General features: G+C 37.3%; 1 long non-coding RNA gene across 1 annotated transcript in view; it reads right to left on the minus strand.

The window, feature by feature from the left end:
• The window catches only part of LOC131273277 (uncharacterized), a 152,511-nt gene that overhangs the window by 17,530 nt on the left and 122,663 nt on the right, over positions 1–12,318 (minus strand). The gene's annotated exons all lie outside the window — the stretch shown is intronic.

Below are 12,318 nucleotides of genomic sequence, written 5' to 3' on the forward strand. Positions count from 1 at the left end.
GTTAATTGAAACTATTTTTTAAAGTGTAATAACTGTATTCTTGTCCATAAAAGTATCTTAAGGTATGATGAAAGCCATGTTTACATTCACTTTCTTTGCAGATTATTTATTACTTGTCTAAAGTGCAGTTTGGCTTTATAAAGTGTATCCTTTATACTTAAGTGTAGTATAGCCTTCCCCCTTACAGTCCCTGGTTCAAATCCTCTCCAAAGGGTTATTACATATAAAACTCCTTTCTTCAAGTTTACATTTTAAAATTTTGTTAAATTCCCCTTTAAAAATTTGTTTCAAAGTTAAAACAATAAAAAAATAAAGAAAAAAAGTCTTTGGTGCTGGGGTTTAAGGTATACCCAGGGGATCTGAATCTCTGGACTGACCATATGATAGCCAGGCCCTGAGCCTCAACAGACTTCAGCTCCTACACTCTGGTTATTGGACTTACCCCACTCAGCTAACATGGAGTTGAAGAATGTCAACCACCACAGCATGGAGCCAAGAGTGCCTACAACTGAAAGCAGGAGGATTGCATCCAATATCCATGTGGAATCTAAACCCCCTCTTGACATAGATGTGGAATGGACACAACCAATCCAAGGTCCACAGGATGGAGGAATAGAATATGGATTAGAGTGAACTTACTGATATTCTATTCATGAACTATTGTGATTAGTAATCAAAGAAAATGTGGCATTGGTGTGGAGAAAGTGGCCATGGTGGCTGCTGGGTGTGGGGAATGGGAGGAAGAGATGTGATGTGGGGGCGTTTTTGGGACTTGGAGTTGTCCTGGATGGTGCTGCAGGGACAATTAGCAGACATTGCAGGTCCTCCCATGGCCCACTGGGTGGACTGTGGGAGAGTGTGGGCTATGATGTGACCATTGACCATGAGGTTCAGCGATGCTCAGAGATGTATTCACCAAATGCAATGAATGTGTCATGATGATGGAGGAGAATGTTGCTATGGGGGGAGTAGTGGGGTGAGGGGGGTGGGGGGGTTCATGGGGACCTCATTTTTTTTTAATGTAATATTAAAAAAATGAATTTAAAAAAATAAATAAATAAATAAAACAATTTTCTGCTCCCTCTTCTAATCTCAACCCTCTCCACTGTCACGAACAACCGAAGGATCAAGATTTAACAGCCTGATGTGTATCATTCTGTACTTTCCTGCTCATATTTAAAGTATATACTCATTTGGGAGAGGCTCTTTTAATATCATTACTCTCATTCTAGCATATGACAATGCAACCTGCTTTTTTCACTTGTAGTACATCATGTACAGCCTTCCAGGTCAGATATAGATCTCATTCCTCTTTATTGCTGCATGGTATTACCAGGGCTGCTTTTTTTTCACACTACATTTGGCTCAAACAACAAAGCTACTGTTTGCATGCTATTTTTGAATAATGGTTGTATTTTAAAAACCAACAAAGAATAATAGCCCTTTTCTGAAAATATATAGCAAAGTCAACAAAAAGTGAGATACAGAATAATTTGAAAGAAAAAACCTTCAAGAAGCACCAGACCCACAACCTGAAAAAAATTGAATAAGAATAAAAGGTTAGATGATATTGAAGCATTTAACTATTTTATTAAAAGTATATATATTTTGAGATGCGGATGTGACTCAAACAGTTGGGCACCCACCTACCACATGGGAGGTCCCAGGTTCAGTTTCTGATGCCTCCTAAAGAAAATGAGCAAAACAGCAAGCTGGCGTGATGGGCTGGCATAGTGAGCTGATGCAATGAGCTGACACAACGTGGAGACACACAAGGAAACAATGAGAAACAACAAGCTGTGAGCAGAGGTGGCTCAAGGGATAGGGCTCCTCCCTCCCACATGGAAAATCCTGGGTTCGGTTTCCAGTGCCTCCTAAAAAAAAAAAAAAGACAAGCAGATAGTGCAATCAATGAGGTGGGGTGGGAATAAATAAGTAAAATCTTTTTCTTAAAAGTAAATGTGCTTTAATCTTCATTTTGGAGCTTGACATTAACCTATGGTGCCTTATTTCTGTACCTCTGAGGAATGTGGAGATTTATGAGAAAAAAAATGAAAACTAAGCACATTATCAAATTTTAAAAAGTATTAGAGAAGATGATTTAATTTAGGAGATAATAAATGGAAAAAATCTATTTTAGGAGCTTCCCTTACTCTCTATATTCTAAAAAGAAACTAATTCTTTCAATACTGATGGCATCAAATTGACTTTTTTATAGATTTGATGTGTTGTATCTGGATTGATAAAGTGGACTTTGTCCTGCTTTGTCCACTTTCTGCCTAGATCCAAAAATCAATAGTTTCACAACCACAATCTGCATTCTTATAGCTACATGCTATAATTTAAGGGAGACAAATACACTCACCCTCTTTACAGCTCTGCAAATTTTTCTGCATAATAATAACATTGAGTGAGAAGATGATGTCAAGGACAAAGATGAATCTGTGATAGAGCTCTCATCCTTTCAAGGAGCTGTTAAAATCTCAGCAGCCAATTTTAATTATAACTATATTTAATACCAGGATATATAGGGGAAGGTGTAACAGTATGCTGAGTATGAATAGTAAGTCTAGAACAGGAACTAGCATTTGGTAGACATGCTCTAAATATAAACTAAATGAAAGCTGGAGAGAAGCAGTTATTTCCTTTAAATTGTTTCCCTAAATATAGGGCACGTATTGCTGAATATTTCAAATAGGACATAGACCTAACACTATGTGACATTTGCATTTTGGTTTGTTTTTTGTTTTTTGTTTTTTTAGTTCTGTGCAGTTTTATTCATGTATAAATTCATAAACCACCACCATGCTCAAGATTCAGAATTGTTTAAGGGCCAAAAAGCAGCTCTCATGATTGTAATCCTTTCCCCATTACTAACCCTTGTCAACCACTAATCTGCTCATCTCTGTAGTTATGTCATTTTGAGAGTGTTTCACAGATGCAATCATACAGCATTAACTTTAGAGATTGACTTTTGTCACCCAATATGACCTTGAGAATTGTCCAAGTTGTGTTTAGCAGTAGCTCATTCCTTCTTATTGCCAAGAAGTATTCGATGATAACAAATGTACCACACTTTAGCCAGTCACCAGTTGATGGGCATTTAGGGTGTGTCCAGTTTGGGGAGCTATTACAAAAAAGCTATGAATATTTATACAGATCTTTGTTTGGACAAGTTTTTTTTTTTTTTACATTTCTCTGGAACAAATGTCCAGGAGAATGATTCCTGAGTTGGTTTTTTGTTTGTTTGTTTTTCCTTTTTTTCTAAAGGTAGTATATATATATTTTGGGGTTTGTTTGTTTAATTCTTTTTTGGCCCCACTGATTAAGTAAAGGAAAATATCTTAATTCTGTGCCATCATCTTTTAATCCCCTTGTTAACAAAAAAATAATAGACCTCAGGTCTGAACTTCAGGAACAATATCTAGCAAGAATTATAAAAAATTTTTTTTCAATTGTGTTTAGTTGAAAATTACCTTTAACATATAACAAGTCATACTTATTTTCTATTTGTGATAAATGTATAAAATGTCATAATATTCAAAGAAAAAATTGAAAATTTGAAAATAATATTAAGTAAATTATACTGTAGGTAGAGCATGAGTGTGATAATCATAGAAGTAGTAGGTGAATGCTAGACAGATACAGTCAGTCTAGCAAAGGCCCTAGCAATCTATTTTTTAAATAACCCCTTAGATAATGCTAATAATGGTATTCTTCAGAGTGTATTTTTAAAACCTTTTATTGTAGTAACATAAACAGATCAATTTCCCATTTTAACCTTTTCAAGTGTACAATTCAGTGGTATTAATTACATTCACAATATTATGCTAATCACCAGTACCCATTACCTTAATTTTCATTACCTCAAACAGAAACTCCATACCCAATTGTTTCAGTTTCCTGTCTCCTTCAACAAATACCATGCAATGGGTTGGCTAAAGCAACCGGGCTTTATTGACTCACAATTTTGAGATTAGAAGTCCAAAATCAAGGTGTCAGCAAGGCAGTGGATTCTCCCCAAAGACTGTGGCATTCTGAGGCTGCCTGCTAGAAATCCTTGGTCCTTGGCTCTTCTCATGGCAGTGTACATGGCCATTTCTTTTTTCTCTTCTGAGTTCTGTTGACTTCCAGCTTCTGGCTGCTCCCCAGGGTTTCTGTGTCCAATTTCCTTTGCTTATAGGGACTTCAGTCATTTTGGATTAAGGCCCACCCTCATTCAGTTGGGGAACACCCAGCTAGTAACATCTTTAAAGGTTCTGTTCACAAATGGGTTCACACCCACGGGACCAGGGGTTGGGACCTGAACATGCCTTTTGTGGGGAATATGAATCAATCCCCAACACTCAGTTCTAAGAAACACCAGAATAATGGGCAAGAAAATTTTCTTTTAAGTTCACACATCTATTTTCCTTCTGTCTGATTGCCACACTACTTTTCAGAATGTACTGCCACTGAACAAAAGTTTATTTGGGAAATTTTACTCTTTTTTTCCTTTCCTGCAAGCAACTTGATCTCCCAAAACAATTCACAATTATAGCCACACATTTTGCATTTTCAAAATATTGCTTCATTTAAACATAATAATGGTTCAGTACATTATTATCTAAGATTCAGTTACTTTAAAAAACTTCAGGGAAGTGGATGTGGCTCAAGCAATTGGGCTCCTGTCTACCATATAGGAGGTCCAGGGTTCAATACCCAGGGCCTCCTGGTGAAGGCAAGCTGGCCCATGTGACGAGCTGGCCTACGCGGAGTGCTGCCCCATGCAAGAGTGCTGGCCCACGCGGAGAGCTGGTGCAGCAAGATGACGCAACAAAAAGAGACACAGAGGAGAGACAATAAGAGACACAGCAGATCAGGAAGGTGGCACAAGAGAATGATCATCTCTCTCCCACTCCAGAAGGTCCCAGGATCAGTTCCCGAGCTGCCTAATAAGAATACAAGCAGACAGAGAAGAACACACAGCGAATGGACACAGAGAGAAGACAATGAAGGGAAGGGGGAGAAATAAATAAATAAATCTTTCCAAAAAAAACTTCAGTAAAGGCAGACACCTGGATTATGACAGAGAAAGACTCTAGCTGATGTTGAACAACAAAACAAAACGCAAGAATGAACTGTGCTAAAAGTCACACTAAAGAAATTGGCATAACTATGAAAGTATAGTACTGCCGCAGCTGTATCAAGTGGTAGTGGAGCTGGTTTTTATTTCCCTCTTCCATCCTTAATCCTCTGGCCACCCTCACCCTCCTAAACAAATCCCCAATTTCCTACTTCAAGCAGAAGATTTATGACTGATTAGGAGAAAAGGGCAATCACTTTTAGCCATCCTCACAGGTCTCTCATCAGAAATCTGTTTGTTCTCTCTAAAGTCACACTGCCCATCTCCCATGGAGCCTAGTTCCCAAACTACCTCCTGCTTTTTCTTTTTCTTTCCAATGGGTAATTTCTTCTCAATCTCAAACATCCAGATTTCTTTTTAAAACAAAATTCCCATCTAATCTTTCCTTGTCCTAGAAAATTCTTCTATATTGCTTCTACTCGTTACCAATTTTTCTTAATAAAAATTGTAATGCACAGAATCAGTGATTCTCTGGGTTCAAAGGAGCTACTATATTATGCATCTGATTCTTCAAATTCCTCTACAGTAACAGTAGTAGATACCTAACCCTGTGATCATACATTTCCATTGATAGAAACTTGTTACTGCTTCAGACTATTTATTTCACTTATAGGTGGTTGTATCAGATTGTTGTTTCCTACATTGAGTTAAAAATATCTCTCCCTATAACATTTGTCCATTGGTCCTAATTCCAAACCTTGGGATAGTATGTAGAATAACTCTAATCCCTCCTTTATATGACAGCCCTTCATATATTTCCAGGCAGTGCTTCTGTTTCTGATGACTATTTTTCTGCTTCAGAATAATCTCTAATTCCTGTTTAACAATAGGACTAAACTTATCAGGATCTATTGAGATAATGCCTGTTTTAGTTTCCTAGGCTATTCCAAGCAAATACCAGGAAACGGGGTGGCTTAAACAATGGGAATTTATTAGCTTACAGTTTTAAGTCTGTGAAAATGTCCAAATCAAGGCATCATCAAGGCCTTTCTTCCCAAAGACTGCCTGCTGGCAATCTTTGGCTTCTTTGCCACTTGGCAAGGTGCAGAGTAGAACCTACTGATCTCTACCTTCTATTCTTAGTTTTGTGCTTTCAGCTTCTTGTTCTGAGGCGTTTTCTCTTTCTCTCTCTCTCTCCATTTCACTTGCTTACAAAGGACTCCAGTAATAGGAGTAAGACCCATCCTGCAGTATGCCTTAACTGAAGTAGCCTCATTAAAAGGTCCTACTTATAATGGGTTCACACCCACAGGAATTAACATGTTTTTCTGGGGCACATACAGCTTCAAACCACCACAACAAGATTAACCAAAATGGTCATCATTTCCAAGTCAGTTTTTAAAGTATTGACTGTTTTTCTTCTGTAATGTGTTTCAGTGTAAGCACACTTTTTTCTTACTTTGAGTATATTAAAGTATTAAAAATGGGGCAAGCATCTTCTCCGTATGGAGAAAAAATACGATATTGCTCAGGTTTTGCAATTTTGTAATAAAAATAGTAATTAACATTTATTAGTGCTTGCTATGTGCAAAGCAATATGCCAACCAAAATCCCAAGATTTAAGGGCACCAATCTCAAAAAGGAGCCCCCTAATTCAACATCTGAGAAAAAAAACTCTAAGAAAATAAAGATTAAACTGAAAACAACCTTAAAATAAGTAAAATGATATCTGTAGAGGGATTTGAGCGGTCATATCTCTAAAATTAGAGGAAGTTGTTATGAAATAGAAACAACTAGAGATCTAGAAAAATTGAACAATGATCCTCAAAATAATAACCCAGTCAGGCCCTGGTCATTCCTGAAATCTGTTTCACTTCTCATCAGGACTAACTTAGGGAGACTATTATGATAGATACCCAATCCAAAACTCCACCTTCCATAATCTTCTGCTGATTCCTTTTTGAAAATTATTTAGAGACCCTGAGCAAACAGAGAAGCTGTTGTTTTCATTTCTAATTTGAAGCCTTTCCCTCACAAAGGTTTTATTCTGCAAGGTTTATTGCCATGCTCTTTCCTCCCTCTCTCCCTCATACTGCACATTCCTGTTCTTGAGGCACTCCACGAAGTAATTTTGATCAAGGAACAAGATACAGATGACCACTGTCACCACTGTTGTTCAATATAGTGCTAGGGGTTCTAGCTAGAACAATCAGGCAAGAAAAGGAAACAGAAAGGCATCCAAATTGGAAAGCAAGAAGTAAAACTTTCACTATTTCAGGTGATATGGTCCTATACCTAGAAAGTCCCAAAAATTCTATAACAAACCTTCTAGAGCTAATAACCCATTTCAGTGTAGTGTCAGAATACAAGACCAATACACAAAAATCAGTGGTGTTTCTTTACACTAGTAATGTGCAATCTAAGGAGGAAGTCAGGAAAAAAATTCATTTACTAAAGCAACTAAAAGAATCAAATGAATCAAGTATTTAGGAATAAACAGAACCAAAGATGTAAAGCACTTGTATTCAGAAAACTACAATGCATTATTGAAAGAAATCAATAAAGACCTAAATATTTGAAAGAACATTCCATGCTCATGGATTGAAAGACTAAATATTGTTAACATGTCAGTTCTACTCAAATTGATATACAAATTCAATGCAACCCCAATAAAAATTCCATCAGCAGTTTTTAAACAAATGGAAAACACAATTATCAAATTCATTTAGAAAGGCAAGGGGCCCCAAATAGCCAGAAACATCTTTAAAAAAGGAAAAGCAAAGTTGGAGAACACTCACTTCTGGACTTTAAATCATACTATCTAGCTATAGTGGTAAAAACAGCATGGTACTGGTAATAAGATAGATGCACAGACCAATGGAACTGAATTGATGGTTTAGAAATAGACTTTCTCATCTATGATTAAGTGACTTTTTGACAAGCCTGTCAAACCCACCTGGGGCAGCACAGTATATTCAACAAAAGTTGTTGGGAGAACTGGATATCCACAGCCAAAGAAAGAAAGAGAATCCCTTTCTCACACCTTGTACAAAAATTAACTCAAAATAAACCAAAGACCTAAATATAAAAGCAAGATCCATAAAGTTCCTATAGAAAATGTAGAAAAACATCTTCAAGACCTGGTGGTAGGTGGTACATTCTTAACCCTTACACCAAAAGCATGAACAACAAAAGAAAACATGGATAAATGGGGCCTCTGCAAACTTAAACACTTTTGTGATTCAAAGGAATTCATCAAGAAGATGAAAAGGCAGCTCATTCAATGGGAGAAAATATATGGGGCACATATCTGATGTGATTTGATTTCCATTCTATATAAAGAGATCATACAATTTGTATTAGTCAAAGGGGTGCTGATGCAAAGTACTAGAACTCTGTTGGCATTTATAAAGGGTATTCTTTTGGGATAGAAGCTTATAGTCACAAGGCCATAAAGCATTAGTTACTTCCCTCATGAAAGTCTGTTGCCACATGTTGCCACAAGATGACTGCTGGTCTCTGCGAGTGTTCAGCCTTCCTCTTCCTCCTAAGGTTCCATGGTCCCAGCTCCTTCCATTCTCAGCTGTAAGCTAGCATAAGGTTTGTCTCTTTTCCTGGGGCTCATTTTGTTTCGGGCTTAGCTGCTCTGGTCTCTTCACAAGGTCAGCTGTAGACTATCAGGCTTATCTCCCTTCCGGGGCCGCAGGATCCTGTCCAATGAGCTGTGTTTTTTCTCTGTGTTCTCCTTCTCTGAGCATTTACTTCCTGGGGTTCCAGCATCAAAAAACTAAAACTCTCTCCTCTGTCCTGTAATTTTCTCTGTCGTTTCCAATGCACTGGGGACTCAATGCCCTGCTGATGTGGCTGAATCAAAACCCTAATCATAATTTAATCAAGTAAAAGTGAAACCTGAAATTAATACAATCTAATATGCCCAGAGGAACAGACCAGTTTACAAACACAATCCAATATCTATTTTTGGAATTCATAAACAATACCAAACTGCCACGCAACTCAACAATAAAAGATCAAGCAATCCAATTTAAAAGTGGCAAAAAACTTAAATAGACATTTCTCCAAAGAGGAAATACAAATGGCCAAAAAGCACATGAAAAAAAAATGTTCCATATCACTAGCTATTAGGGAAATGCAAATCAAAATGACTATGAGATATCTCACACCACATAGAATGGCCATTATTTAAAAAACAGAAAACAGTAAGTGCCAGAGAGGATGTGGAGAAATAGAAACACACCATCATTGTTGGTGAGATTGTAAAATGGTACAGCCTCTGTGGAAGACAGGTTGGCAGTGCCTCAGGAAGCTAAATATAGAACTGCCATATGATCCAGCAATTCATCTACTAGGAATATAAACAGAAAAACTGAAAACTGTGACATGAACAGAATTGTATTATTCACAATCGCCAAGAGATGGAAACAACCCAAGTGTCCATCAGCTGATGAATGGATAAACAAAATGTGGTATATTCATATGATGGAATACTATGCTGCAGTAAGAAGAAATGAAATTGGGACACATGATAAAATGGATGAATCTTGAAGACATTATGTTAAGTGAAGTAAGCCAAACACAAAAGGACAAACACTGTATGGTTTCACTAATGTGAACTAAATACTAAGAATAAATTCATGGAGTTAAAACCTAGAGTATAGGTTATTAGGAGATTAGAGGAGGGCTGTGAAAGACTACTGATGCCTAATGTATTTGGAAGTTTTAATTAACTGTAAAAGTGTGGAAATGGAGACAGTCGATGGTAATACATTATGGCAAGTAGCAGTAGTTTATAAATGGGATTGTCACTGAAAAGGGCAGTCTAAGGATGTAAATGTCAATTGAAAGAAAGCTGAAGAGTAAGCTAGGGACCAAATTAATACAGTGAACCTGGAGGTGGATGAGAACTGTGGTTGATGGTACAGAGGCAAGTGTGTCCTTCTGTGAGCTAGAGCAGATGTATGTCACTATTTCAAAGTGCTTGGAATGTGGAGAAGCATAGGAAAGATACAATTGGTGTGACCTATGGACTGTGGTTAATAGCAGTACTGTAATATTCTTGCATCAATGACAAAAACGTACTGTGTTTGGAGAGGATGTGGCTTAAGCAGTTGAGCACCTGCTTCCCATGTGGGAGGTCCTGAGTTTGTTCTCAGTGCCTCCTAAAAACAAAAAAACAACAAACAAACAAACAAAAACCAACCTGGGGAGCCAATGTGGCTCAGTGGTTGAGCGCTGGTTTCCCACATACAAGGTTCCAGGCCTAATCCCCAGCCCCTGTACCTAAAAAAAAAGGATGTACTATGTTGACAATGGGAGGGTATGTAAATAGTGTGCCAAATGTACATTATGGACCATGGTTGGTGATAATAGTCTGATATTATCTCATAATCAGTAGCAAATATTCCATCACAGTGTGGTGTGTTGGTGAAAGGGTGTTGTATAGGAATTCTACACATGTTCATGATTCTTTTGTAAGTTCACAACTTCTATAATAAAAATATATCTTTACAAACTCAATAAAATTGTGCAGTACAAAGTATAAAACATAATGTAAACTATAGACCATGCTTAGTAGCAATGCATGCTTCAATGAGATCATTAATTGTAGCAAATGTACTACACTAATGAAAGATGTTGTTAATGGGGGGAAGTGTGGGAGGGGGTGGGGCGGGGAATATGGAAATCTCCTATATTTTTGATGTAACACTTATGTAATCTAAAGCTCCTTTAAAAATAAAAATAAAAGTATTTTAAAAAATAAATCTTGCTGTCATTTGTTTTGACTGAATTGAATTCCGTTCTCTCCCCTACCATGGTAGCTATGAATAAAAACATCCTTGCCTATTTCATGTTGTCCAATGCAGTTTTTTTCTCTAACAACTCCTGGAGAATAAAAATCCTCTATTACAGAATCTTATCAATTTTTGACAACATAATCCCTGGAATTAGTTTCCTTTCTGGTAGTACTGTATGGTTCTTAACCTTCAGAGGAGAAAAGTAGTTTTGTAATTCTGAAACTGCACAAGATGGGGATGTCAGAGGGTTCTGATTTGGGGAAATAACTTCAGAGTTCTGAGATAACTCAGCTGCTTTATTGCCAAATTAATGTATGAGTGAAGTATGCTATATTTCCTAAGAATTGGTCAAAATGACACTTTTTTTAGATTGTTTCTTTTTCTTCATTAAAGTTCATATTGTGATTCTTGTCACAGTTATTGTGTAACAAAAAATTAAACACATAAAATTAAGAAATCCAACAGTCTGACACATTTCCATGATAAAAAAAATATGGAAAACATCAAGATATCTGTACCAGTTAATTTATGAGTAGACATACTCTGAAGAGAACAGTTTTATAAATCTTACCTTGTCTTAACTAACAGCTTTTGTTAATGTTATGAGGCATTTTCTTGGCTATTTTAATGATTGCCAAAAGAAATCAAAGAGTTAGGCCTGTGAAAAGGTTTTCCATCAAAGAATGAAAAGAGAAAAGAAAATTGACTAGGACACTGAAAAATGCCCTGAAGTTATGTGTGACCACTAAAGACAAATAAGGGAAACGGACTTTGGCCCAGTGGTTAGGGCGTCCGTCTACCACATGGGAGGCCCGCGGTTCAAGCCCCGGGCCTCCTTGACCCGTGTGGAGCTGGCCCAAGCACAGTGCTGATGCGCGCAAGGAGTGCCGTGCCACACAGGTGTGTCCCCCGCATAGGGGAGCCCCAAGCGCAAGGAGTGCACCCGTAAGGAGAGCCTCCCAGCGTGAAGGAGGGAGCAGCCTGCCCAGGAATGGCGCCGCCCACACTTCCCGTGCCGCTGACGACAACAGAAGCGGACAAAGAAACAAGACGCAGCAAAAAGACACAGAAAACAGACAACCGGGGGAGGGGAGGGGAATTAAATAAATAAAAAATAAATCTTTTTTTAAAAATAAATAAATAAATAAATAAAGACAAATAAAACTTATTTTAAAAAATCAATTAACTAGATATTTTATTTGCAAAAAATGGCATCATTATACTAAGCACAAATATGTTTTTTAAAACTTGAACTATATTTACTCATGATTCTACAAAATCATGCATTTTTGAAAGCCTGGAAACAAGGCTGGTGGTTTCACAATGTACACACAATTCTTATTTCATATAGTATCATCTCAAGGAGGAACCTATCCTCAAGGAAATTACCTTTCCATGGCTGAGAAAAAAACAATGATTTAGAAAAGAAGTGAGCAAACA

Source organism: Dasypus novemcinctus, chromosome 14 (genome assembly GCF_030445035.2).
Source record: "Dasypus novemcinctus isolate mDasNov1 chromosome 14, mDasNov1.1.hap2, whole genome shotgun sequence".
NCBI lineage: Eukaryota > Metazoa > Chordata > Mammalia > Cingulata > Dasypodidae > Dasypus > Dasypus novemcinctus.